This window comes from Dermacentor albipictus, chromosome 1 (genome assembly GCF_038994185.2).
Source record: "Dermacentor albipictus isolate Rhodes 1998 colony chromosome 1, USDA_Dalb.pri_finalv2, whole genome shotgun sequence".
Taxonomy (NCBI): domain Eukaryota; kingdom Metazoa; phylum Arthropoda; class Arachnida; order Ixodida; family Ixodidae; genus Dermacentor; species Dermacentor albipictus.
Window position 1 is genome coordinate 367645060 of NC_091821.1, and position 5789 is coordinate 367650848.

The window sequence follows — 5789 nt, forward strand, 5'->3', positions numbered from 1 at the left end:
CACGCAGGCAGCTCGCAGCAGTTTAATCTACGCTGCCAATCACATGTTAAAACAGCTGCTCGCGCAAGCGGCATACACGTGCCGGATCCCTGTTCTCACGCATGCGGCCGGCATCGTCACGGACTCTATACCGCGCAACATCGACATGCTGGCGGGTCGCTGCAAACCTCCGCCTTTCGCGACGCATTTGTTTCAGGTGTTAGGTTAACGACACGATGTCGCTTTTCTCTCGCCAGTGATATCTAAGTAGTCAGCAGCCGTAAAGCAGACGTACTTACATGGAAGCGTCCGAGGGACATGGAAATGCGGAGGGAACGGAATATGCTGAACACGTACACGATCAGAATTGCAGCTGAAACTTTTTCTTTATAGACAGCCGACGAGCAGGTGGCGAGCTCTGGCACCCTGTGCGGCCGGGATAGACAATTAATTAATTGAAGATACTTTAGTTGAGAGGCCGGCGTAAAAATCCGGAGCGAGCGTCGGGGTGGATTCAGGAAGCACCGGTACGCGCACGCATGGTTATGTGTGCGCTGTGTTGCATCATGGATGAGATAGGAGTGTTAATGCATGCAGCGAGGGCGGCAACCATACATTTCCGGGTGGATGCTTGGCATGGAGGGCAAAAGCGGCAGCCAGGTTTTTTTTTTTTCTTCTTCTTCTGCTGTATATTACTTCTCTCTGCTATCGGTCGCTTACCCCGTACTTTAACTCCTGCAGGGGGTGCATGCAATGACACTTTTAAAAGCAGGATCGTTTGCGAGGCTCCACTACACTGTCACAGGGACGAAACACTGATTAGGCCGTCGGCCGAGCACTGGAGAATGCGAATCCGCGAACCTTGACCTCACGCGCACAGCTGTTTTATCGAGGGCGCAGCATGTATACACAGAATGCCACACGCCACACGCTTCACTGCTTTCACCAAGCGCCGAGAAATGACGGCCGTCGAGCATACATGAGTCCTGTACATGAGTAAAAAAATGTACGCTGATTTCAAGGCCATGCACGAACCCTTCATTTCGTTTGCCGTCATTAAATTCAATTTCCGTCATGATCACTGACCCACAATTTGTGTCCATCAATATTCGCTCCTGCAGGATACACATCCCGCCGTCTGTCTGCCCCCTCCCTCGTCACTATGAGATGGCTGCGGGCCAAAGTGGGCCCTTACAGTGGCTGCCCCCTGAGGCCGCATTATCGATCGATCACGTTCGAAGATAACACTTTCAGAGCGTGTTCATGGGTTAAAAAGGCAGCGGATAGGACGTCTATCGCTCTAATGAGACGCCGCACGGGTAGTTACGTCACGCAAAAGCTAAACCCGAAAAATGGTCGACGGAGAATACAGCCTCTGGAACCTGGAACACACCGCATGATCCAATGAACACAACATGTCCGAACTATCTTCTCCAGAGTGCATTTATGCTGTCCCTTTGAGAACACCAAATGCCTGCAACTTTATAATATGTGCTTGTCCAGCGCCTCACAACAGGAACGCCTAATTTCTGTCTTATAATATGGTGGCCCATAATGATGTGACCTTTCGACAACGGGTACCGCAAAACACTCACTGAACCCTTACAAAACATAGGCATTACAACGAACATGTAATGTAAAACATTATGCCATTTGTCAGGCTTTTATGGTACAACAACACAAACAGAAGAAAAAAAGAAGCCCGCCAAAAGCATTTGTCCTATTTTTCTTGCCCGGGTCCTTGCCTGTTTCGTGATGTTTGACGCTAACTAGATTAGCGGCATCAGAAAGCCAAAATAAAGGCTCCAACCCGCTGCTTGCTCTTCATTCCTTGTCTGATCGTGCACCTTTATAAATCGATTGTTTAATTTCGTAACTTATATGCTCTCACTGTTAATCATTTTATAGGAGGTTGTAGCAACTTACCTGAAGCCGAAGAGTTATAAAAAGTTGGTCCCATTTATAATGACAGCCGAGAAATAGCCATGCCCCAGCCCCCCTCCTCCCACCGTTTTCACCTCAGGAACCCATCCCGCATCTCCACCTTTGGATTTTGCAATCCCGCCCTCACTACAAATGCCCACAGGGTCAGAGATGCGGTGGTGGGTTAAGCCAGCGTTGCACAGAGAAGAAATGAAAGCTCTCACCAAAGTGCGCCGCGAACAAGTCGTTCAGCTGCTTGCTCCTCGGACGCCCCAGTTCACTGACGGACTCGTAAAGTTCGGTCACGATCGCATCACATACCGTGGTCGTGACGTGTCAGGGTCTCGGCCTGCCTGCTATGACATCGTATCGCTCTCGCTTCGCCCGAAGGTCTCCGTCCCTCGAGAGGAGCTACTATAATTTCACCCTTTTCACGAGAGGGGAACGGTGAACTTGCCTCAGGAGATAGGCTGCCTTCAAGTAGCGTACATGTGAGTTAGCCGGCGATAAACCTTCTTGAAGCTATCGCTCCTAATATCTACCCCCTTTTTTTTCTGCTCATTCCGGACCCGGCTTCTATGCAGTCGGCTTTTACGCCTCGACGCATCAACGAGGACAAGATGCCAGGCGACCCGAAAGTGTAGAACGTGCAGATGAAATACAAGGAAATTAAAGAGTTAGCAACGCAAGAAAACAAACACTCAATCAAGGTGTGTTTAGAAATTTAGCGGGGATTTAGCGGTAAATTTAATGTGATTGATAGAAATGCGTTAGCATTATGTCGCACCTGTGCGACGGGTTAAGATGTGCGGGTCAAGCGCGTCGGCTTTTATTACATGACTCGTCGAATGTTCCAGGTTGTGAAGTCACTAATAGTAGCTTGTTGCTGTCTGAGCAAGCTTACCACTCAGAGTGCTCTGCTTGTTTCCCAGCTTAGTACCCTTTTCGTGAGCGTTTTGCAATAATTTTAATTAGCTTTTTTTTTTTGCTGACATCTTTTGCGGCCTAGGAGGCCAATGTTTACTCCACAAAGGTCTAAACCTGGCCTCGCGCCGCCAGTGCCCATGTATGCCACCTTGGGCGGCGATGGTCCGTCATTAAAATATATCATGTGGCTCCTCGTTTCATTCGAAAAAAATATGAATGCACTCGAAAGTGAATGCCCAGCGAAGCTGCTGAAAACCACCACAACAACTGCAGAAGGGGATATGCATTATTCTTCAGAGTAACGGTAATCTAGAGTAATGGGAGTAATGGTAATTTTGGCAGCACGCCGCTGTTCGTATCGCCGTTTCCTTTTCCTTTTGCCGCTCCTCGTATACGGTGCTCCTTGGGAGACATGCGTTGCGTACCCGTTGCGGTGTCACAGCAACAATGAAATCAGTTGCTAGGCTGGTTCTCTTACATACGAAATGCCATAGGCGTCACTTATGCGCAATCTGCTGCGGCGACGGCAACTTGCGCAACAGTAATCTTTCACCGTACTCAACGCGCAGGGACTGCTTCGTCCTCCCCGCCCTACCTGCGTGTAGGCTAAGAGGCGGGCACCCCAGCTGTGTGGAATAATAAAGTTTTCAATAAATAAATAAATAAATAAATAAATAAATAAATAAATAAATAAATAAATAAAGGGAAACGTACGCGGGGAGTGCTACGCATTGTTCTCAGGAGCGCCTTGTCATCAATTATGTGGTTCGGATGATTGTTTATTGAAACGAATGCTGCTCCGTATGTTGTATGCGTGATTCCAAATAATGTATGCACTTGTCGCTTCACTTGGCTGAATGCTTGACGCATCTGCTTTAGGGGGGTAGGAGCCACTGCGCTGTACCCTGCACTGCCGCCGTAATCGGCCCACATTTCTGGTAACGGACGTTGACGCGAAAAATGCCGATGACCGACAGGCTAACAGCTTCGCTGGAGGGAGATTATATCCCGTCCAGGTGAGGAGATTATCTGCTCCGCTGCAAGTCAGTGAGCTATCGTCTCTCTGAGAGAATAAAAGAAGCGGGAGAAAGTGATGCTCGTGGAAAAAAAATGCGCCAAGGTGGAATAAATATACAATAAAAGAAAGAAAGAAAGGGAGGAAAGAGAAGAGGAAGAAACAAAACACTAAGCAACCCAATGAAAAATAACTAAGTGTTCTTGATTATAGCTTTATATTTAGCATACCGAATAGATTCTAAAGCACACTTTGAAATTTTATGCATATTGGTTGCAATGTCTTGAACTTATGGATGAGGTGTTATTCTTTTTCTGTATTTTTTTCTGTATTCTTTTGTCTCGCGCAGAAAGGAAATTTTACTGTAGGATATGGCATTTGCAACGGCAAAACAAATATTGATGCATAGCAATCTTTGGCCATAGGTGGCGGGGGTCATTTTCTGCTCCGTTCCGTTAGTCCTTCCGTATCGTATCCCCAAAAAGCCATACAGTCGTCCAGGCTTGGATAGGTGAATTTCTATAAATACACAAACTTCTGTGCGCTTACCGCCACCTATTTGTGGGCGCACGAAGCTCCGACGCGGTATGTTGTCAGCGAAAAATATACGTTCTGGGTTTTTACGTGCCAAAAGCACGATCTGATCATGCGGCACGCCGTAGTGAGAGACTGCGGATCAACCTTGAGATTCTGGGATTCTTTAACGTGCACCTAATGTACGGTACACGGGCGTTTTTGCATTTCACCTCCATTGAAACGCGGCCACCGGGATTCGATCCCGCGCACTGCTTAGTACAACAACGCCATCGCCACTCCGCCACCACGGCGGATATTTTGTCAGTCAGCATGGGAGAGATGGCTGGTGCATAGATTTGCCGATACTTCGTCCTTCTGACTTCAATCGGATTCGTGACTTTCTAAACTTATCATTTTATAATGGTTATTATAAAATGAATGGTTATTATAATACTTATAATGACCATTTGCACACAGGACTTCTAGCACAGATGCCCGATATCGAAACCATTACGCGACGGACCGGTGGACAAGTGGCGCCACTGCAGTTAGCTGTGATTATGCGAGCTTGGAGAGTCTTACTACCTTCCGAATTAAATAAAAGCATAAACTGCTTCGAAATGAGGTCAGTTTAAGCCCAGATAAAGCGTAATAAACGAAGCAACAAGAATGACTGAAGCCCGAAGCACGAAGATGAGACAAGTCCATATCCTATAGCCATCATTCCCATGGTGGCTCAACGATCGCAGTGCCATAGTTCCGTCTAGTAATTGTATGAAACTCTATGAAAGTGATCATGCCACCGTGGGCCACACTTTCGATAAATGGCCATTGAAAAGGTGCCATGCATGACATGCAACACTCCCTACGCATGTAACTACAGATACTAGTTAGAGACACTCCCACATTACTGAAAAATGAATAATCACTGCAGTAACAGTAACCTGCTTTCCCACTGTACAATCATGAAGAATTACTATTTCTAGCTCACTGAATTTGGTTTTGTGTGCTTAGGAATGGTGAATATCCAAACCTGAATCAGCACTTGAAGCAGTCTACATATTCTTCAGAGAACGGTTCCTCACCAGAAAATGCTATAACTAATCATACTGTGTGCGACTTCTTTTATGCTGAAAAAGATGCGATGCATCAGCAACAGGCCCGAAAATTAGTTATACTGATGCAAGGCTTCGATTTAGTCAAAGACTGATTGTACTTATACTGTAAGCACTCATTGTAATGAAATAACCACTATCTAGAACAAATATCACATTTCATACTGGACTGATCAATCAGCAGAGGAAGAAGGCCTCACTTACAATGAACGGCTAATAGCCCTGTTCTTGCCTGTTATTATAATGCGAAGCGGTGGACCAAGAACATCGGTATAGGTACGTGCCAGTGGCGTTTGAGCCCCCCCTCCCCACTA